The sequence below is a fragment of the Bombina bombina genome, chromosome 1 (assembly GCF_027579735.1).
Source record: "Bombina bombina isolate aBomBom1 chromosome 1, aBomBom1.pri, whole genome shotgun sequence".
NCBI classification, from domain to species: domain Eukaryota; kingdom Metazoa; phylum Chordata; class Amphibia; order Anura; family Bombinatoridae; genus Bombina; species Bombina bombina.
In genome coordinates this window covers 413,869,866-413,894,285 of record NC_069499.1, presented here as the reverse complement: position 1 = coordinate 413,894,285, position 24,420 = coordinate 413,869,866, and the positions used below count along the sequence as shown (strand labels likewise).

Sequence of the window (24,420 nt, the reverse complement as noted above, 5' to 3'; positions counted from 1 at the left end):
GGAAGAGTATTTAAGCCTTTGGCTGGGGTGTCTTTGCCTCCTCCTGGTGGCCAGGTTCTTAATTCCCAAAAGTAATGAATGCAGCTGTGGACTCTTTCCATTTAAGAAGAAAAAGTCAAGTCTGTCAAAAGAACTGAAATAAGGGGGCAGTCTGCAATGGCTTAGATGCAAGGTAATCACAGAGGTAAAAAGTATATTAATATAACTGTTGGTTACGCAAAACTGGAGAATGGGTAAAAAAGGGATTATTTATATTTTTAACCAAAAATTCTGGAGTAGACTGTCCCTTTAAAGTATGCAATTAATGTGTGCTTTTGATAGCTTAGGTAACATTTATAAATAACAAAACATTTATAATATTCCAGTTTTACACTGACCCCACTTGGCTACTTCATAATGCCATCTAGATGGCAAAATGTATCACTATACAACCCTGGGTTGTATCACCTGAGTAATGATGTGCAGAGATTGCCACCACTAACAACGCCTTCCAGGAGCTAGAGTTTACTTAGCCACTTATTGGGAACTTTGCTCTTGTGCTCTGTAAACAAAACCAATCATTTGTTGCCAGTGAAAACTCTGAGATCAGCACATGGTGAAAAGTCAACCTGGTTAAAACCCACTTTTTATTTATCAACACTAAGACTGTCCCTTTAAAACAAGGCCTAATAAATATAGGTTGCCGCTGTTTCAAGTATATTACTCCTAATTTTGTGGATTATTCTACATATATCTGTAAACTTGTGAGACTCCTAAAAAATGCATGGCTGGCTCGACTTGCTAGCTAATAATTTTCATATAAAAAAATGTATCACCCCTTACCTTAAAATATGTATTTAAAGAGAGAAAAACAATTACAAAGCAGCCAGCCAATTAAGACACTTGCAGTAACATTTTATGAGGCTGGACTGCTTTGCTCCATATTTTTCACTTCTCTGATTTACTAAAATTATATAAAATCCAGCATATATCCTAAGGAGGATTTAATTTCTCAAACATGAAACACTGCATGTTAATCTTTCTCAGCAAACTTTAATGAAACACATCACAGCTGTGAACAAGCCTTTTATATAGATGTCTGGTTTCATGGTAGCTACTTTGATCTGTAGTTATATAGCAGACAAGCTTTGCTAGTTTTGCATGTGTAGTAAAAAATAAATATTTTTTTAATTACAACTAGTTACCAAGGCAAGATCTGCCGCTTTGCATATTCTTGGCAACGAGTGCCTAAGCCATAATAATGTAGTGCAGACAGTATAATAGAGGCAGGATTATAATGTAGGTAAAATGCTTCTATATTATCATTAATATACTAAAGTTCATTATAGTCCTTCTCCTTTTTGCAGTGTGATATACTGCTTTTTATGACCACAATGCAAAGTGCTAATCAGATACTCAATGATAGAGTTTCGCAGGTGTTGTCTAATTCCACACAGTTCAGAAACCATTTCCATACACTCTTGCCAAGCTTTCAATGTGGACAACATAGGAGTGTCCACACCACACAACTGCTGTGTACAATGTATGTGAAAGCAAAGTCTTTTTTTTTCTGAAATAATTTCAACAGTGCTTGTAGGGAACCTTCTGGGCATCAAAGGTGGAGCAGACAGAAAATATGTGTATGGGACCCAAAGGCAACAGAACGGTTACACATAAATACTGCCAGTTGTAAAATGTTTGTATTCTAAGATTAAACTAATCTGGCTCACCCCTACTGGGAATCGTCTCAATGAGATGCCAGAATAAGAGAATGGTTGCGCGCACTTGGCTTACACTCGTGGCTTGCGGCATTTTAGGTTTACTTGATCATACAATGCATAACTATGCTGGATTGGTTGCCAAATAATTTTACTTAACTCTTTAATTGCTAAAAAAGGTTGCAATAGTACGTTACATTTTTTCTATCTATTTTGAAAACTACAATATGCTTTTAATTACATAATTTAATAGTTTTAGTCTACTGTAGTGTGTAAATCTTTAAAGAAAGGTTATTGATAATAATTTCACTTTAATGGGATAGTAAAACAGGAAATACAGGTACAAATCCTAAATCCGGAATGCCAAAATCCAAATGTATTCTGAAAAGCAAAGTTTTTAATTATCAAAAATAACTTTTTTTCCCCACCTGTAAGTCACAATCTTCTCTGCCTGTGTCTTTGGTTTGTTTTTTTGTGTTCTAAAATACAAATAACAGGCTATATTTATTTAAAACAAATATTAGCTTTCTGATTACAATATTGTACAATGTTTCTGATGGTACTGTGCATAAAGTATTAGAAATAAAACTACCTTTAGGTTGTATATATTAACTGTATAATGAAATGTAAAGATTGCCTAAATTACTTAAAGGGACATTATACACTCATTTTTTCTTTGCATAAATGTTTTGTAGATGATCTATTTATATACCCCTTGAAGTTTATTTTTTTTAAAAAATGTTTAGTTTTGCTTATTTTTAAATAACATTGCTCTGATTTTCAGACTCCTAGCCAAGCCCCAAAGTTTTATGTGAATACCGTCAGCTACCTTCTCCAGCTTGCTCCTGTTTGTGTAAAGGGTCTTTTCATATGCAAAAGAAGGGGGAGGGGGGAGTGTCTTATTTCCCACTTGCAGTGGGCTTTACAGCTACATTTTCAACAGAGCTAAACTGAAAGCTTCTAAGTAAGTTTTTAAACAGTTTTATACTGGATTTTTATATCAGTATCTGTGCATCTTATTCTTTATAGTGGTGTCTATTGCATGCAGTTATATGAAAATGAGTGTATACTGTCCCTTTAAGAAATTTTTGTTTACACTTGGTCCCAATCCTGTCTCCAAACTGTCCTATCTAACAGATTCTACCTGTACTATATATAATATTTTCAAAGCAAAGATTATCTTGAGATAATATGATATGTATTTTTTTTCAATTATAGCTAGCTAGCACCTGAAAATAGGTCATTGTAGTACAAATGCTGCAGAAATGTACAATGTCCCTTAAACTAATGAAGTAATAACTATGTTTCTCATCTCTTTAAATTGATGGTCTCTGCCATGGCACCTAGGTTTCCATACATTTCAAAGCCTGTTATTTTATATCCTTAGTTGAGGGACAGTTACAAATAAGCTACAGCAGACACTCAGGGTTATGCTGCATTTGAATAGCAATCCAATCAATCACACCCTTGTATGCTTATGCTGTATGTAGAATGTAAAGAACTGTAACACTGGTTTTCCCTTAATCCCCTTATTTCAGTTTCTCCATGAGTCCTGTTCTTTCTGCACACATGCTGCATTTTCTGCGACAACAAATCACAGCATGTTCTGCCTTGGGGTACCTGATAAATTAATTTTGTGTTAGTGAGAGTCCACGATCCTTACACTTTGGAATTTCATCAACTGGCCACCAGGAGGTGGCAAAGACACCTTTTTACATATATTCCTCCTACATATATCCCTTAAAGTATTAAAAGTAGTATTTAAAGCAGATGAAAGAGAGTAAGAAAGGCAGTAGGGTAAAGGGGTGCAAACTAGGACTGCCACCATTTTTTTTGGGTGGGCTTGTGGACTCTCACTACCAAGAAAAAAAGAAATGTATCAGGAAAGAATAAAATTATGTTATCTTTCTAATAGTAGTGAGTCCCACGATCCTTACACTTGGCAACCAATACCCAATCTTAGAAGTCCACAAAAATAATGGTGTCATATTTATTTATCATGTACTTCACCTTTAAGAAACAAACCTCTTCATTCATTTACCACAGCTTTAAGAAAACAGACCTCTTTAATTTTTGTACTACAGCTTTAAGAAAACAAACCTCCCTCAATCCAACACCTGTATAAATCAGCAGCAATTCCTTTCCCTCAGTGCTTGGTAATTCTCATTCACTTCAGGAGATGCAGGATCTGAGAAGCTAAATCTGTTCTAAAACAACTTATTTGCCTCTAATAACTTTGTTTGCAGGATCTACACTTTTATTGCACAGATTAAATTTCCCTTTTGGATTCTCTCACAGCATTTCCTTGCTGTTCTGTTTAAGCTCTGCCTTCAGCTGTGACATCACACTCCAACTTAAAGGGATAGTATAGGTAAAATTAAACTTTCATGGTTCAGATAGAGCATACAATTTTAAGCAACTTTCTAATTTACTCCTATCAATTTAAGGAATGTAAGCTTAGAAGCCAGCCCATTTTTGGTTCAGAACCTGGGTAGCGCTTGCAGATTGGTGTCTAAATGTAACCATCCAATCAACAAGCGCTATCCATGTGCTGAAACAAAAATGGGCCTGCTCTTAATATTACTTTCAAGCTTTTTTTTTTAAATAAAAATACCAAGAGAAAGAATAACAATTGATAATAGGAGTAAATTATAATGTTGCTTAAAATTGCATGCTCGATCTGAAACATGAAAGTTTATTTTTGACTAGACTATCCCTTTAATCTGTTTCACAGTTTGCACTGCACAGGATTCAAGTTCCAATTTCTGGATAAGGTTTGGTCTTCATTTCCAAAATATCTGCAGTGTTTCTCATAATTTATTGATTCAGGTAGAACCTCCTACCTTTCATGTCATTACTTTTGCTTAAATATAAAAGTAACTCTTTAACTTGTCATATGCTAAACGTTATACGTAAATATATACTCATTTAACTTAAACTCCTGTATGAATACAATACTATTCATCTGTGCACATATTTGCCAACATATTCATAACATAGCAAATTATACAAAGGTTGTGATTTCATGTTTACTCTGTTGCACTTCCCCATTATAACCATAAGGCAACATTAGAGTTAAACTAAATTTTTTACCCTAAGAATAATTAAGCAGAATCCTTCGTCCATTTGTGAATTATTTACAACAACCTGTTGTGATCCTACTTGTTTTATATTTTCACTTTGCAAGATTTCTGATATATAAAATTAATTATGAATAAAAATAATAAGAATTTGCAGTTGTGGTTCAAATCAAATATTATACAATATAAAACCTTTTATAGGAATTAAAAGTCCTTTACAGCTAGGCACCACTGCCTGAAGGACCTTCCTACCAAAAGCAGCCTCCGCTGAAGCAACCACATACAAATGATACATTTTGTAAAAGTGTGAAGAGAAGACCAAGTCGCGGCCTTGCAAATTTTTCCAACAGAGGCCTCATTCTTAAAAGCCCATGAAATAGCAACTAAACAAGTGGAATGAGCAGTAATTCTGACCGGTGTATTTTGTCCAGCTTACAAGTAAACCCTGCAAATTAAATTCCTAAACCAAAACGACAGACACAGCCGTGGCCTTTTGACCCTTAACGTTTACCCGAAAATAACACGGAAAGACTAGATAGAAGACTTACGAAACTCTTTAGTAGCCTTAAGATAAAATTTCAATGCCCTAACTACATTAAAATTATGCAATAATTTCTCCTTTGGAGATTTTGGATTAGGACACAAAGAAGGAACCACTATTTCCTGGTTTATATTTTCCATTGACACTAGCTTAAGAAGAAAACCCCAATTTCGTCCTTAACACAGCCCTTATCCTAATGGAACACCAAATATGGAATCTCCCAAGAAAGTACGGATAATTCTGACACTCTGTGTGCAGAAGAAATGGCCAACAAGAAAAAGTACATTCCAAGAGAGTAGCTTTAGGTCCAGTTTATGCATAGGTTCAAAGGGTGGATGTTGTAGAGCCTTCAGAACCAAATTCAAATTCCACAGGGAGTAGATGACTTTAATACTGGGCTGATTCTATGTAGCGCCTGATTCTCTGAATCAAAAGAAGAATCCTCAGCAGACACCTTACCCTCTGACGCAGAAGATAACCCCTCTAAATCGGAATCTTGGGACTGACTAACAGTCCTAGCACTAGGGAAAGTGCTACTTTTGGTTTCAGTAACACGTTTAATTTTTTGCTTGTCCTTACTTGGAGGTGGTAAAGACTCCAGAACCCTCAGAAACTGCCACTGTTAAGGAGTTTCAGATGTTTCCTGATTAACTTGAACAGCTGCTTTAACAGTAGTTGTGGGGTTGGGAGATGAAGAATGAGTCTCTAAGACCACAGTTAAACATGCATGACATGGCAAACAACCTCCTTACAAAATAGTAGATATTAGTTCTGCAATAATATCTGGTATGAGGTAGTCAATCACACAGTGTGTAAAGATGTTGACAAATTGAATTGTATAATAGTAAGTATAATGTTTCCAAAAATTTTAGATTATATGCATAAATCGGTAAAATTATGCCTCCATAGATTCGGTACAGCGCCTTAACCCCTCCGTATTACAAGAAATATTGCTGTATTCTGATGCGATAAGCCGCCTGCATTTTTCCATGACACGTACTGCAGCTCACGGCGCATTTGAATGTCGGCCCAGAGGAAGAGGCGGGATCTGTGCCAATACTTGTGGCGGGAAAATTATAGTATCTCCCCTCCTTGCAACCATTAGGAAAGAGGCACCGGGAGCCGTCCAACGTCCAATCACGATATACTCGCGCTCTGAAATAAAACCGAAGCACGAGTAACTGATGGGGATAGCAACAAACAGTAAATAATGTTTAACACACACACTAAATACTGGAAAACATGAATAAACAAAAAAGTGCTCCCTAATATACAGTATATACGAGTGTCCCACAGTAAAATCCCATGGTTCCCTCATGAGGCAGGAAAATAAATGAGGAAGAAGCCAGATAGACTTACTAAGTCTCTTACTGTTAGCACGGAGGTACCAGCACCCCTGTGATGAGCATATTTATCAACTTGTAGGAGTTAACCTTACACACACCCTTGGTCAGCACAGAAGGAGGCTTGGGAACTTCCCAGTGACATCCTTGCTCTGCTGTGTGCAAAAACTTCACTTAGAAGAATTATATTGCACCAGCTCAGTAATCCTGACCCTCTCTTCTGGGAACTATCCACTGAGGGTAAGCACTATATGGCAGCAGTTTTTTTCAATAATGTTATCCATTTGCAAAAGCACTAGATGGCAGCACTATTTCCTGCCTTGAAGTGCTCAGATGCCTACCTAAGTATCTCTTCAACACAGAATATCATGGAAACTAAGTAAATTTGATAACGAAGTAAATTGGATAGTTTTTTTTAAAATTGTATTCTCTGTCTGAATCACAAAAGAAACATTTTGGGTTTAATTTCCCTATAAATGAATGTGTCATCTCACTAGCACCTTAGTTGTTTAGTCTGTCTCAGATGATATTACTTTATGCTGTGCATCATTTTCTTTCTCTCGTCCCCATGTTTATTATGAGCTGTGAAAAGCTACAGAACAGCATTTTAAAAAAAAAATTATCCATAGCAACAAAACGTAGCAAGGGTGATTATCCAAGAATGAGCTGTACCTTTCCTGGTATATACATCCACATCTCTAGCTTGGAGATTTGCCACAGATGGATAAAGGCCAAACCCAAAAACAGAAATATAAGCAGTTAACAACATATATATAGCAAGACAAAGAGTATGAGATCATTGATTGGTATTTTCGTTACCTCGGAAAAAGAAAGAAAGTTCACTTTCGAAGTTCAGACCATTAATTGCATGCCAAGAATAAACATGGCATGAGCCAGCCCACACAAGCAATGCTTCAGCAACAGGCACTGCAGAAAATAAAGCCAGGTTTATTTGTTTTATACTCATTACTGTCGTGTACAGCTTTAAACCAGAAAACATGGAGCTAATTTTTAATCTATTTATGCTATTAGAAAACATGCATTAGTATTCTGATCATCATCATCACGTATTTGTAGAGCACCAACAGATTCCGCAGCGCTATAAACATAGGTGGTATACAAGATAACATTTATAGGGATCAAATGGATGGAGGGCCCTGCCAAGAGTTGCACTGTTGTAGTCGGCTCTTATGAAGATGATCTGCAAACAGCTGGGCTCATAGGCTTACATGCTAAGGGGTTCAAGGGGAAAGCAATGGCGCTAGTAAAGGTTAGTGTAGGTTGTATGCATCCCTGAATAGTAGAGTCTTAAGGGAGCGCTTGAAGCTTACAAAACTAGATTCTGAGAGCATAGACAGAAAAAGTTTTCTAGAAAATAATTTTTTTTAAAAGCTTCAGCTGACTGCTATATGAAAAATAAATAATACTGTTTTACAGGGAATCCATAAAATGTCAGTTTTCACCATTCTGCCCCAGCCTGATCCTTATCAGCATACAATACACAGTATTCTCCACAGGAACAATGTAATGGGCACACCCCATAGTTGATATTACTGACCACCATCAAAATGTAAGCCACCATTTACCTAAAATCAGCTTGTTACTCTAAGTCCTTTCATATTAAAAATTATAAACAAATCTTGAAAATCAATTAAAAAAGAATTCAGGGCCAAATATGTCAATGTGGGATCAAGTTTAAAACTCCAAAATATATTTAAATTAGGCAGCTCTTTATATTCCCTTTAAAGAACAAAAGTTTGTGTTGTTACTCCAAGTGGTACAAAAGTTAAAGGGTTTAGAATATGGCGAATATGATGACGAGTTGAGTTAATATAATAGCAATCCATGTAAACATTCTACATCTGGTTTCAGACGGAACTCAGCAGGTAGGAAGTGGTTGCACAAAGCTTACCTTGCCTGTTGAGGCATGTATCTGCTGGCTTGGACTTGTTATATAGCTAATGCTAGCATTGCAGTCTGAAGATTAGAATAGATCTCTCAAATATACCTTTTTAGGTCTGAGTGTGAGTTAGACAATGGTGTTTTGAAAAGTGATTGACTATGTTTGTTTTTTGTCATTTCTGTACTAATATATATATATATATATATATATATATATATATATATATATATATATATATATATATATATATATACACACACATACACACACACAGAGAATACAATTTTAAAACATTTCCAATGTACTTTATCACATTTGTGTCGTTCTCATGTTATTTTATGTTGAAGAGATAAATAGGTAGGTAGCGTGCACATGTCTGGAGCACTAGTGCTCTTGATAATGTATAACTGTTGAAAAACTGTTGCCATCTAGGGCTTGATTTATCAAGCGAGGGAGGACAGGGACGTACAAATTTGCTCCAGCTCGCCTCAGATGGGCAGCAAACCACTACCGGAATTTACCATTGCGTGCGAGGGCTATTTTGTGCTCACGTGCAACACCGCCCCCTGCCTGTGCACAGCCAATTATGTGCGAGCAGGATCTGTCAATCCCCCCCCCACCAGTCGGAAGAGACCTGGGAGATTGAAATTCTCTACCTAAAAGGTGGAGCAGAGGGTAGGAAGCAGCCGTTAAATGACCACTGCTTAATAAATACTGACTGAAGTTCTCTTGTGAGAACCTGCAGTTGTAGGTGAGAAGGCTTGATAAATCAAGTCCATAGTGCTGCAGACACATGCTCACTTCCCTGCTTTTCAATAAAGGATAACAAGAAAAATAAATTTTGAGTTTAGTGTCCCTTTAATTTTACTGAAGAGCAAAAAACAAATTCTTACCTGATAATTTTCATTTTCTTCTTCATTCATTACTTGTGGAAATAAGAACCTGGAAACCAGGAGGAGGCAAAGACACACCAGCCAAAGGCTCAAATACTCCTCCCACTTCCCCTATCCCCCAGTCATTCTGCCGAGGAACAGTGGAAGAAATATGAAGGTGAAAGGTTGCCAGAAGACTATACACGAAAAATGCATAAAAAAACGGGCGGGGGGGCTGTGGACTCTTTCCCACAGAAGAAAATGAAATTATCAGGTAAGCATTAATTCATGTTTTTATTCCTAATAAAGAGAGTCCCACAGCCGCATTCATTACTTGTGGGAAAATTATACCCAAGCCAAAGACACTGAATACCATGAACGGGAGGGTAAGAGGCGGCCCAATCTGAGGGCACCAGGACTCTGAACCATATCCCATAAATACAAAAGTCCTGCTTCATACAGAGCAGGGAGCAAAAACCTGAAGGAAAAAAGGGCCCCAAGGACAAACAACAGTCCCAAAATTGGGTAAAAAACCACATGCAACACCCACCGAGCCAACAGGACTCAAAGCGCACTATCGCTCAAAGGCAGATCCCATACACACACCCCCCATAAGGGAACCCTGACCAACAACCCCCCAAAGAAAGAAGCAAGGTAGAGGTAAACGAACCAGAAGACAGAGCAAACTAGCTCGGGAGACTCCAGAAGCCTCACAAGATGCCAGAAAAAAAGGGCATTTTCAGCCAAACGCCACCAAGTCGGAGACCGAAAGAAAACAAAAAAAGTATTTCGAGAAACAGAAAACCGTACAGACGACCTAAGTAGCACACTATAGTGCAGCCACAGATAAAGGGGAAAAAAAATCCTTGTCCAGCTCCACAGCTAGAGGGAACCAAGGAGTTCACCTTAAACTGAAAGAGAGCGAGGCGCCTCCCTACGAGAACCCGAAGCTCGGGAAAAAAGGAACCAGTGAAAACCAAGTTCCTAGACAAAACACCCCTCCATGGAGAGAAAATTCAGAGATCCAACCCCCCCCCCCCCGAGAGCTCAGAGAGCACCTCAACAGGGACCCACGGCATCCAAACGAAAACAGAGACAACTGAAAAGTCAAAAGATGACCAGATCCTGAGATAAACAGGGACGTCCTCAACTACCACAGTACTGCCGAAATGAGGCCCACCCACACACGGAAAGACCAACCTGTCAACGACAGTGAAAAGTGTCCCCCCCCTTGAACAAAAGGGAGGAAACACCACCAGCCACCTCGAAAGAGTGTGACCAGAAACAGGCAGAGTCCCACCAGAACCAGAGGAACACCGAACCCAGAAGTCCATTCCCAAGGGAATCTCCATCCCTGAACCAGGGACAAATAGGAACACACCCCCAGAGACAAAAGTCCCCCAAGGGAAGACTGAGGACAAGGGAAACCCTGCCCCACAGACACAAAATTCGACACAGGAGTCAAAACAAACCCAAAAGGAGCAGAGACTACCCGAGGGTAGCAATCTCAGGGCCCCACAACAGATAACGGTGTGGAAGATATGAGGACAAAGTGACCCTTACCAAGGCACTACACAGGAATGCTGATGCAAGGTCAGAGCACCCGCACAACGGACTCCAAAACACATTCCCTCACAGAAAACAAAGGCCCCAAGTAGCCATAAGAAGGGAACAGGCTCTCTAAAGAGAGAAAAAGAAGAACCCCTTCCAGACGCAACCCGATATCAGAGGGAAAAACCGGGACAAGCATAGACAGAGCTATACCAACACCACCCGGAACCCCAGCCCAATCCAGATTCACAAAAAGACCTGAAGAAGAGGACCCCGACCAAAATTCCGGTCAGACACTACTCACCCGAGGAAAGAACCCGAAAAAAACGGGAACTCTAGCAAAACCCTAAGAAAAGGCGATAGAACCCATGACACAGAGCTAAACTCCGCAACATTCAGAAACTAGGGTCCCAGGTCGGTGCCCGACCCTAAGGTGGATAAAATTCTGGAAAAAACAGAACCAGAACCGAAACAAGGTGACCCCAATAAAAGCGGGTTCCAGCTAGAAGAGACCTCCAGCAGCGAAGGCGGCACACCAGGCCCCCCACGTGGCAAGTCAGTCAGGCTAGCCACCAAACAGAACCGCTGCCGGGTCACAGAGAATGCAGGCATGATCCCGCTATGTCTCGCATACCAATCAATCGCTCCACCGCTAATCCACGAAGAGGATCCATTAAAAGCAGAACGAAACGAGGTCCAGAGACCCTAGGAGTCTAAACCACCCAAAGGGTAGTAAGAAGACCAAGGACAAAAAAAACGCCCTAGTGGAGAAGGCCCCGTCCTCCTGAAAGGAGAGCCAGAGCAAAGCGGCGGAAGTCCCCGACCAAGCCCCGGAATAGAGTGGCACACCCAATCTCTCCTGGTATGCGGACCTGAAGGTCCGAATGTAGATGTATAGTGTAGTTTGTGCAAACAAACAATAAAACGATAAAACAAAACACTCCAGGTCCTGCCGGACCCGCCAGGCGCAACATGCGTCACTGACAACTCAACAAAGTGCACCCAAACTCCGGACCCAACAGTCCGTGAACAACTTCCAAGCAAGTAATAAAGAGCAAGTCCATCCCAGAAACTCCAGAAGGAATAATGAAAAAATATATATATATCCTAACCGGAAGAAATAAAACAAGGCAGCCTGAAGGCATCTGCAAAAACAACTCTGGGAAAAGGCACGAGCGACCGACAGGAAACTATCAACATCCCCAATAGTCTAGCTCAAAGCACCATTCAAAGACACATTCCCCGACTGATAGAGGAGAGGGTCCCCAATAATTCAAAAAGACGTAGTAGAACACGCGATCCGATAACGAAAGGTGCAACATGGTGGACACCCGGTATAATCGGGCAAGAGCACAACCACGCAGAAACCTCCGGTTCCTGCAGGTGAAACAGCGCCATCAATATATTGAAGCGGAAATGACCCGCCATCTACAGGGGAAACAAACCACCCTGTGCGGAGGGAGAATTAACATTAGGGTTACCCCGCAAATGTAGAGGAAGGGTGCTGTTGGGAATCTGCCGTCTGAGGGACAGAGCCCCCAGAGGCTGATGGCTCAATAGGCCCCTGGTTCCCCGAGCCCGAGGAACCAGGAGCTCTAAGAAGGCACAAGAGACAGGACTGATAAACGCCAGTGGGGCCGAAGCACCTTCCTCACAAGAGGAAGAATCGGAATCAGAAACGACAGTCTCAGCTTCAGAATCCTCCATGGTGAAAACCAAAATTAGGAATATATATATATATATATATATATATATATATATATATATATATATATATATATATATATATATATATATATATATATATATATATATATATATATATATATATATATATATATATATATATATATATTAAAAAAAAAAAAAAAAAAAAAGAAGAAGAAGAACGGCACCTGTCACCCACAATGGCTGGGGCACTCGCCACCTCCTATGACCAGATCCAAACGAAGCAGAAAGTCTGTCGCCACAAGGTCAGGAATGCGGAAGCATAACAACCCAGCGTAACACCCGGTCATAAGGTGAACTGTAAAGTTAAAAAAATGCGCTAGAAAAAGGCAGCAACTAGGCCCCACTAAATCATTCAAGCAATTCATCTGTCTCAGCCCCAGAGCCAATACCCACTACACAAAGCAGGGAGATCACATAAGAATCATGATTAAGGAACCCCACCCTGTTCACAAATCCCCCATAAGGAGGGAATTATCCCATGATTCCCAGATCTGTACAGAGGAGTCTCACTGAGACCCAGACCTATCTGTCACATAACATTCATATTGATAAAATGAAACAATCTTACCGGAATCTACGCCGTGGAACAGAAACACGGGCCTTCAAGTGGCAACGGATAGTAGCGTCGCCTCCGTCATGAACTTGAGAGAAGACCGCAGGTAGCGAAGCAAAGGATCGGCAAAGCAAAGTGCAAGAGGAGCTGTTAATACGAATCGGGATGGTGTCACTGAGAGAACTCCCACTGCATCTCCGGACTCTAACATTCACCCAGGCCCTCACTGAGAGACTAACAGAACTACTTAAAACTCCTGTCCCATTGTGAAGAGTACTACCCTCCATGAGAGACACACTTTACGTTAAAAATTAATAAAAAGCATTTTCTTTAAAAAATAAAACTTCTGACACTTCTCTGACAAACTCCTTGGACGAAAGGCAAAGAATGACTGGGGAATATGGGAAGTGGGAGGAATATTTGAGCCTTTTTCTGGTGTGTCTTTGCCTCCTCCTGGTGGCCAGGTTCTTATTTCCCACAAGAAATGAATGCGGCTGTGGACTCTTTCCCATTAGGAAGAAAAAACTTCTAAGTCTTAAGATCAGGGTGTGAAAACATACAAACCATTTACAGATTATATGAAAATATTTTTTTAGAGCAATATTTTTACATTGCTAGGATCAAAACATGATTTTCCATAAAAGTCCACACACAAAAAAATGCAAATAAATTCCTCCGTGAGATAACCGTTGCAGTAGCAACTAACTGCTCTTAGTTTGTTTAACCTGATTCCAGGTAAAGCTTGTGCTCTAAGTCCTGGTTTCTCTCGGCCCAATACCGGGGCGTGATAGCCCTGCTGGTGGGCCCCAACCTGTCATGCCCCCACTGCACCCCAGGAAAACTGTCTCACACTGACCCAAATGTATTCAATGTTATGTAAATGAACATGGTAGCCTCCCTGCCCTGCCCCTCAACCTCCAGAGCCAGGACCCCCAACATTAAGGGCAAGATAAAGGGCCTCCAACCTTCAGGGCCAGACCCCACACTCCATGGCCCTCACAGCGACAGACCCCCGGCAGGACCCCCCACACTCCAGGGCCCCCATTAAACCCACACTTAACTGCTTAGTTACTGATAGGGCAATTGAAAACTCCAGCTTAAAGGGACACTAAAACCAAATTTTTTTCTTTTGTGATTCAAATAGAGCATGAAATTTTAAGCAGCTTTCTAATTTACTAATATTATCAAATTTTCTTCATTTTCTTGGTATCTTTATTTAAAAAGCAAGAATGTAAGTTTAAATGCCGACCCATTTTTGGGTTGTTCTTGCTGATTGGTGGAAAAATTCACCCACCAATAGTGCTGTTCAGGATCTGAACCAAAAAAAAAAAACACAAAAAAGCTTAGATGCCTTCTTTTTCAAATAAAGATAGCAAGAGAACAAAGAAAAAATTGATAATAGAAGTAAATTAGAAAGTTGCTTAAAATTGCATGTTCTATCAGAATCACAAAAGAAAAAAATTGTGTTCAGTGTCCCTTTAAGGAACGCACCAGGATCGTGGAGATGCCACTTGTGGGCCCCCCTACTTGGGCCTTGAGGTCACTTTGGTTAAGAACCACTGCTCTAAGTGGTTACGAAAAGTACAAAATGCTAAATAAAATCCGTCAGATGATGAATTCAAACCAAAAAATTTGTTTGAACTTGAGTGTTTTCTATTAAAAGCTGTTAATGAAGCCTTTTCAGCATTTTACATGGCAACGGTCCATGTGATGGTGTAGGTGGTATAGTGAAGTGGCTGGTGGCAAAAAGTCTGCAGCGTACCATATCATATCCCATTATAACACATTTAGAAATGTATGATTATTGCAGATCTAATATCAAAGGAATTACCTTATGCTACTGCTCTACAGAAACCATAGAGGAAGAGGAGAAATTCCTCAATTCGTCAAATCCATTGCAATTGATCATACCACAGTTATCCCAATCAAAACTGTGTCCATCACCAATAAACCGCTCCCTGTTTTACCAAAGAAAAAACTATTGTGTGTGTTGTGTGTACAATAACAAATGGTGGGTGGGCCTTGTACTTAAAGGGACACTGAACCCAAATTTTTTTTTCGTGAATCAGATAGAGCATGCAATTTTAAGCAACTTTTCTAATTTACTCCTATTATCAATTATTATTCATTCTCTTGGTATCTTTATTAGAAATGCAAGGATGTAAGTTTAGATGACAGCCCATTTTTGGTGAACAACCTGGGTTGTTCTTGCTGATTGGTGGATAAATTCATCCACCAATAAAAAAGTGCTGTCCAGAGTCCTGAAACAAAAAAAAAGCTTAGATGCCTTCTTCAAATAAAGATAGCAAGAGAACGAAGAAAACTTGATAATAGGAGTAAATTACAAAGTTGCTTAAAATTGCATGCTCTGATTCACAAAAAAAATTCTTCCACCCCCATGGCCCAGGAACTTCCTTCAAGCTGTCAAATGACACTGTGCTATGGAAATAAGAGCACATCATCAGAACTCTCTCCCCAGTAGAGCTCACAACAGCTATAGGGCAAACATATAACATCAGTGCAGAAATGATTGAGAACTTTTCTAAACTGTTCTGCTAGAAATATGATTCTTTACCATAAACATATACTCAACATGAAGAGAGAATGGTCTACAAGATCGAAATATAGGGGGAGGGTGACCGTACAGTATGGCACAATGGGTTTGAAGGGACTCAGGAAGAGGAGCCTACACAATATAAAATCAATATAGGGGGAGGGTAACCCAATACATATAAAGGGCGGAAGGTAGGGAGAGAAAATAAAAAAAAAAATAAAAAAAAAAAATATATATATATATATATATATATATATATATATATATATATATATATATATATTTATATAGGACATGCACTCATAGGAGGCAGGGGACGCAGTGTCTACCCTGCCATATGTGGCCAAAGTTTAATTAAATTTTAATTAAAACAAACAAAAAAAAGTCCCAAAAAAAATATTTTCCCCCCATGTAATGCTATGGAGAGGCAGGTACAGGAACGATTCTCTCCATTGCAGTACACGGGTCAAAGGAAAAGCTGTGTTGCAGCGCCACCTGTGTTCTGTCAAAAACCAATAGGAGGCACCCCTCTTCATGCCTCCTAGCAAGTGAAGGATATATAGATTAATCAGAAAGAGGATGCAGTGAGCAGGGTCATGTGACACAACTGGAAGCGGAGGTAACCTAAGAACAGATGACACCAAGCAGAAGAGTAAAGTAGTATTTAACTGCTGCAATATAATATATAAAACTTGTAATTTATATTTAAATTTCAAAATAATTTTGACTAACCAAAAAAAAAAAAAAAAAAAAGTTCTGCTTCTGGGGCAATATTTCAGGACGGCATGGGCTAAAATATATATATATATATATATATATATATATATATATATATATATATATATATATATATATATATATATATATATAATTTTTTTTTTTTTTTTTATCTGACCAGTGGGAATACCACTGATGCCAACATTTCCCGTTATTGGCCAGTAGTTGGGTGACCCACTAAGGGAGACAAAAAATAGTTTTATTTTTTTTGTAAAATTTTTATAGTTCTTAATGGAATTATTTTAGGGAGAAAGTGCACAGACATTATCTGCACTATATTATACTACCAGATCTTGGGTTTTATTGCAGCAAGATATATATATTAGATTTGTGAAATGACAAAGATTTTAGAATGGTGAGGAAGCGTACGAAATTGTAAATGATACAGACTCTGATACCGACTCCTCTGAATCAAAATACCATTCTAATTTCAGAAAGCAAGGAAAAATTGACACTGATGTCGAGGCCCATAATCCCCCACAAAAAAAAATTAAGGCCCAATCTCCACAAGAATTTAGTGTCTCAAGTTGACAATTTAAGACAATTTAATTTACAATACCCCTCATTTTTATAGCCCTAAAATTTTCGATTTTACTAAGTCTGCTGGTATCAATGTAGACATCACAAATTTCAATCCAGCAGAATTTATCAAAATATTTTTTTCAGATGCTTGCCAGACTAACCTTTATGCAGAGCAGTGCTTTCCCAGAAATCCCCTACAGATAACTGGATCCCAACAAATATTGCAGTTAAAACATTTTTGGGGACTCACTCTTACTTTGGGCATCATACACAAGCAAAGCAAGAAATTGCATTGGTCTACCCACCCAGATCAAGGTATGAAACCTTACAGTTTCCACCACTTTCCCGTTAACACACAAGCCCTTCTTTTGACTGACCCAAATTATGACAGACTACATAAAATAAAATCACTTAATTATTTTAACAAATTATTTGCTTAAGTATATACCCTATCTAAAAATATTTGTATTGATGAGTCCCTGGTGCTTTGCAAACATAGATTACAATTTAAACAATATATTTTCTCCAACCAAGGCAGATACTTCCTGAGGTGAAAGGAGACAAATGCAAAAATCAGTTTGCCTTTTAGACTACAACAACAAATACATGGTGGAGTAGACCAGATAATGAAGCCTTATCTAGCCGCAAGAAATACCAAAATGTGGTATAAAAACCTTGCTGTCTATATGATTCAGATGGCACTTTTTAATTTGTATATTTTGTAAATGTAAATATATATATATATATATATATATATATATATATATATATATATATACATATATACACACACATAGATATATATATATATATATATATACACACACACACACACATATACACAGCAGGTAGTAGCAGGTGCACTCGCAAAAAACAATTCAGTTCGACGCCAGGGTGCTAGGATAGGGTATAATCTATGGAAATCAGGAGGCAGCACTCACTGGTCTTGACAATACTGGATTTATTCATTGACGTTTCGGGGAATACACCCCTTCTGATGAAGGGGTGTATTCCGATACGTCACTGAATAAATCCAGTATTGTCAAGACTAGTGAGTGCTGCCTCCTGATTTATATATATATATATATATATATATATATATATATATATATATATATACATATATATATATATCTCAATTGAAAAGAAAGAAAAGAGGTTTATGATATAACCTCTAAAAAGACTGGGAATTCAGCACTCTTTTATAGAAAATAACTAGAGCAACACGATGTGCAGTTTAAGAAAAAGGTTTTTAATTCACGCACCTCGCCGGGTGCCGATTAAGCAAATAAATCAACAGATAGAAATACACAAGCAACCTGTATCTAAATGGTTAAAAAAGTGCATTCATGTACTGCACTAAAATTGGACCGGTCCAAGTGACTGAATTACGCTAGTGATGAAGGAACCAACAAAATTCGTACACATAGTATATGCAAATAATCTACACTAATGAATATATGGAATATATGAAAAACCAGCAGTATATAACACAGACAGTAGTTTTAGTAAACTGTGTTAGCAGAGGATTCTCATATATGCAATATAGGATGTATGTACACAGTAAAATGCAATTTTACAACAAATGAGATTAGTATCAAAAATATTGCTACAATGATAGCTACAATGGGTAGCCACTGTCACGATGGTATACAAAGTCCCAATGTTGCTGATTAAACTGTTCCAGTAATGTGCATATACTGACCAAGTTGTCAGTTCAGTTAGAGCTATGAAAATTAAGCTGTAGAGAGTAAAGCGATAGAATCACTAAATGAGCCAAGGCAAGTGATTATGAGCAAAAGTCACTTGCCTTGGCTCATTTAGTCATTCTATCGCTTTTTTTCTAAGCTACACTACAGAATTTTTTTTTTCTGTCTGCCAGTACCCAAGCTGGCCCCCAATAATGCAGAGGGGGAGGGTTAGAGAGCTGTTTTGGGGGTGGATCAGGGAGGTTGGGGGCTAAGGGGAGATTCTACAAAGCAGCATATGTAAATATGCTAAAAAAAATAATTAAAAAAACCTTTTATTTTAGTACTGGCAGATTTTCTGCCAGTACTTAAGATGGCGGGGACAATTGTGGGGGAGGGAAGGGAGCTGTTTGGGAGGGATCAGGGGGTGGGATGTGTCAGATGGGAGGCTGATCTCTACACTAAAGCTAAAATTAACCCTGCAAGCTCCCTACAAACTACCTAATTAACCCCTTCACTGCTAGCCATAATATATGTGTGATGCGCAGCAGCATTTAGCGGCCTTCTAATTACCAAAAAGCAACGCCAAAGTCATATATGTCTGCTATTTCTGAACAAAGGGGATCCCAGAGAAGCATTTACAACCATTTGTGCCATAATTGCACAAGCTGTTTGTAAATAATTTCAGTGAGAAACCTAAAATTGTGAAACATTTAACGTTTTTTTAAATTTGATCGCATATGGCGGTGAAATGGTGGCATGAAATATACCAAAATGGGCCTAGATCAATACTTTGGGATGTCTTCTAAAAAAAATATATATACATGTCAATGGATATTCAGGGATTCCTGAAAGATATCAGTGTCCCAATGTAACTAGCACTCATTTTGAAAAAAAGTGGTTTGGAAATAGCAAAGTGCTACTTGTATTTATGGACCTATAACTTGCAAAAAAAGCAAAGAACATGTAAACATTGGGTATTTCTAAACTCAGAATAAAATTTAGAAACTATTTAGCATGGGATTTTTTTGGTGGTTGTAGATGTGTAACAGATTTTGGGGGTCAAAGTTAGAAAAAGTGTGTTTTTTTCCATTTTTTCCTCATATTTTATAAAAAAAAATTAGAGTAAATTATAAGATATGATAAAAATAATGGTATCTTTAGAAAGTCCATTTAATGACGAGAAAAACAGTATATAATATGTGTGGGTACAGTAAATGAGTAAGAGGAAAATTACAGCTAAATACAAACACCGCAAAAATGTAAAAATAGCCTTGGTCCCAAACGGACAGAAAATGGAAAAGTGCTGCGGTCATTAAGGGGTCAATTCAATATATTTTGGCTTTTTAAAATTGGTCGCACATATTTGGGCCTAAAAAAGCATAAATTTTTAAAATTTTATGATTTTCTGGATTTTTTTAATTTTTTTTTTAGAAAAATATGTTGATTTAATTTTCATATGTAAAGTTACATTTATAAATTACAGAAAATGTATAAGTATTACACTGCCCTCACCCGGCAACTTCATAATGCCACCCAGCTGGCACAATTTTCTGTGGAGAACACTGATACTTATAGGTAATGTAGAAACAGCAATAAGTAGAGAAGACAGTGGTGGGGCACTGCCATATATTCTCTCTGGCCGCAATGCATGGTAGGGGGGTCATCATAACCTAACCGAGATGTGGTTGTCTCCTGCCACTAGCCTAGTGAACTCAGACCACAATCAGAGGGTGATGGGCAGTATCGGCTCAAAAATCCAAGATATGCTACCTAAGGGCATTTTTTTTGCACACAAATGTCAAAGAAGCTAGATGCTTACAAATATGGGTGGAAATTTTATCACTGCGACATTACAGAATTTCACTTATCACGTATAGGTAATGTAGAAACAGTAATAAGTAGAGAAGACGGTGGTGGGGCACTGCCATATATTCTCTCTGGCCACAATGCATGGTAGGGGGGTCATCATAACCTAACCGAGAGGTGGTTGTCTCCTGCCACTAGCCTAGTGAACTCAGACCACAATCAGAGGGTCATGGGCAGTATCGGCTCAAAAATACAAGATATGCTACCTAAGGGCATTTTTTTTTGCACACAAATGTCAAGCTAGATGCTTACAAATATGGGTGGAAATTTTATCACTGCGACATTACAGAATTTCACTTATCACTTTGTATGCAATTGATATACAGTCATTGGTAATTTGATTATGCCTGTAATTGTTGCTGATGTTTTTGGAGGTCGTTGATATGGCAGCCAGAGATGAAAAGGCACATCAGCAATAGTTTTAAATGCTTTATCGAACAAAAAGTATTTACATGAATCATAGACATGTTTCTGTAATAAACAGTACAGATACTGGCAGGAGTTAGAGAACAGCAGGCCTTAGATGAGGCAGTAGCAAGAGGTGGATAAGGGCAGAGTCCCACGGGTCTAGCCAATTAGATGATAACTAAGATTGGCAAGCCGTGTCCAATAAAACAGATGTTGCAGGCAGGCAGAGACAGAGACTGGCAGGTATTTTAAACAGACACTAAACAGAATAGTATGGCATCAGTAATAACAATAAGAATGACTAATAGGTATCATAGGCAGCCAGGTATGGCTGGAAGATACAATAAGTGAGCTGGTAAAGTAATCAGTAAATATATGAATGACCCAGCAGGAACAATACTCAGGCAACACCAGTGAAGAGCTATGATAAGGTAACAAAAAACATAAATTATGCTTAACTAACAATTTCATTTCCATCTGTGTGAGGAGAGTCCACCAGGAGGAGGCAAACGCACCCCAGCCAAAGGCTTAAATAACTCCTCTACTTCCCTCATCCCCCAGTTATTCTGCCAAGGGAACAAGGAACTGTAGGAGAAATATCAGGGTATAAATGGTGCCAGAAGATTATTAATAAATGTAGGTCCGCCCACCGAAGAAACAGGCGGGTGCAGTGGACTCTCCTCCCACAGATGGAAATGAAATTATCAGGTAAGCATAATTTATGTTTTCCATCTTAATGGGAGGAGAGTCCACTGCTTCATTCATTACTTGTGGGAACAATACCCAAGCTCTAGAGGACACTGAATGAAAAGAAAAAAAACAAACAAAAAAAAACAAACAAGAGGGTAAAAGGAGACGGACCCTATACTGAGGGCACCACAGCCTGCAGAACCTCTCTCCCAAAAGCTGCTTCCGCCAAAGCAAAAATATAAATTTTATTAAATTTAGCAAAAGTATGTAAGGAAGACCAAGTGGCCGTCTTACAAATCTGCTCCATAGAAGCCTCATTCTTAGGCCCAAGAAGAGGCCACAGCTCTAGACGAGTGAGCCATAATCCTGAGGAGGCTTGTGTCCCGCTGTCTCATATGCCAGACGGATCATACTCCTCAACCAAAAAGGCCCTTTGTCCCCTGCACTTCCCTGAATACACAACAAATAAAGGACAAAGTCTGTCTGAAATCCTTTGTGGCCTGAAGCTAAAACTTCAACACCCGAACCGCGTCCAGTATATGAAGTAACCTCTCCTTCGAAGAAGAAGGGTTAGGACACAAAGAAGGAATTACCATTTCCCGATTGATGCTACGATTCGACACCACCTTGGGAAGGAATCTCAATCCAGTGCGAAGAACAGCCTTATTGGCATGAAAAACCAAGTAGGGAGGCTCACATTGCAAGGCCGCCAACTCGGAGACTCTGCGCGCCGATGCGATAGCCAGTAATAATAGGACTTTCCATGAAAGAACCTTAATGTCAAGAGCATGCATAGGCTAAAACGGAGCCCTCTGCAAGACCTTAATAATCAAGTTTAAGCTCCAAGGAGGAGCCTGATTCCTGAAAACAGGCCTGATCCTAACCAGAGCCTGAACAAAGCACTGAATGCCAGGAAGCTCCGCAAGCTTCTTATGCAACAGTACAGATAAAGCCAAGATCTGTCCCCTTAGGGAATTGGCGGCAAGACCCTTATCCAGACCGTCAGGGAGAAAGGCCAAATCCTGGATACCCTGACCTTATGCCAGTGATATCCTTGTTCCTCACACCAGGACAAGAAGGTCTTCCACACCTTGTGGTAGATGCGTCAAGTGACGGGCTTCCTGGCCTGAACGAGTGTGTCAAAAACTTTTTACGAAAATCCTCTCTTGGCCAAAACTAGTCGTTTAATCTCCGCGCAGTCAGCCTCAGAGAATCTAGATTTTGATGTAGAAAGGGAACTTGAACTAGCAGATCCCTGCGACAAGGTAATTTCGATGGCGGAGATGACGACATCGCCACCAGATCCGCAAACCACATCCTCATCGGCCACAATGGAGCAATCAGAATAGCCAAAGCTTACTCCTGCTTGACGCGGGCCACTACTTGAGGTAGAAAAGTTAACGGTAGAAATATGTAAATTAGGTTGAAATCCCAGGGTACCGCCAAGGCATCTATCAGTTCCGCCTGGGGATCCCTGAATCGCGACCCATATCTGGGTAGCTTGCAATTGAGCCTGGACGCCATGAGATCTATTTCCGGCATCCCTCATCTGCTGCAGATAGCTGCGAACATCTCGGGATGGAGGGACCATTCCCCTGGATGAAATGTTTGTCTGTTTAGAAAATCTGCTTCCCAGTTGTCCACACCCGGAATGTGGATTGCTGAGAGCGAACAATTGTGAGTCTCCGCCCACTCCAGAATCCGAGATACTTATCTCATGGCTAGGGAGCTTCTCATCCCCACTGATGGTTTATGTAAGCCACCGAGGTAATGTTGTCCGACTAGAATCTGATGAATTGGGACAACCCCAGAAGTGGCCAAGCCCTCAGAGCGTTGAATATCGCTAAAAGTTCCAAAATATTTAAAATCGGTAGACTCTATTCTACTCGAGTCCATCTGCCCTGTACCCTTCTGGCACCCCAAACAGCTCCCCATCTTGATAGACTTGCATCTGTGGTCACAATCTCCCAGGATGGTCTCAAAAAGGATTTCCCCTGAGACAACTGCCCTGGTCGGGTCCACCAAGATAGGGACTACCTCACCGGTCTGTTTAGAGATATCTGTTGGGACAGATCTGAATGATTGCCATTACATTGTCTCAACATGTACAGCTGAAGAGGTCTGAGATGGAACCTGGCAAATGGAATGACATCTATGCACCTCGATACACCTTGCCACAGATGTCCCGGAATATGTCTGAAGAGCTAGACAGTTGGACGCAAGCTTGCAGCGTCTCCGATCTGTCAAAAATATCTTCATGGCTGAAGAATATATTATCGTACCCAGGAATTCCACCCTGTTGCTGGGGAGCAATTAACTCTTTCCTTCGTTTATTTTCCACCCGTGGGACCGAAGGGGAAGAGCTCTCGAGTGATCCTCCGCAAGACTGTAGGATGGAGCCTGGACCAGGATATCATCCAGATAAGGTGGCACTGCAATTCCTCTGGCTCTCGCTACTGCAAAAAGATCTCCCAGAACCTTAGTGAAGACTCTTGGGGCAGTCGCCAGACCAAAGTGAAGAGCCACAAACTGGAAGTGCTGGTGCAGGAAGGCAAATCTTAGAAACCTGAAGTTATCCTTGTGGATTGGAACATGAAGCTAAGCGTCCTTCAGGTATATAGTCATCATGAATTGCCCCTCT

General features: G+C 39.5%; 1 protein-coding gene across 6 annotated transcripts in view; it reads right to left on the bottom strand.

The window, feature by feature from the left end:
• Positions 1-24,420, bottom strand: part of PKP4 (plakophilin 4) — a 784,378-nt gene that overhangs the window by 737,088 nt on the left and 22,870 nt on the right. The window lies entirely within an intron of this gene.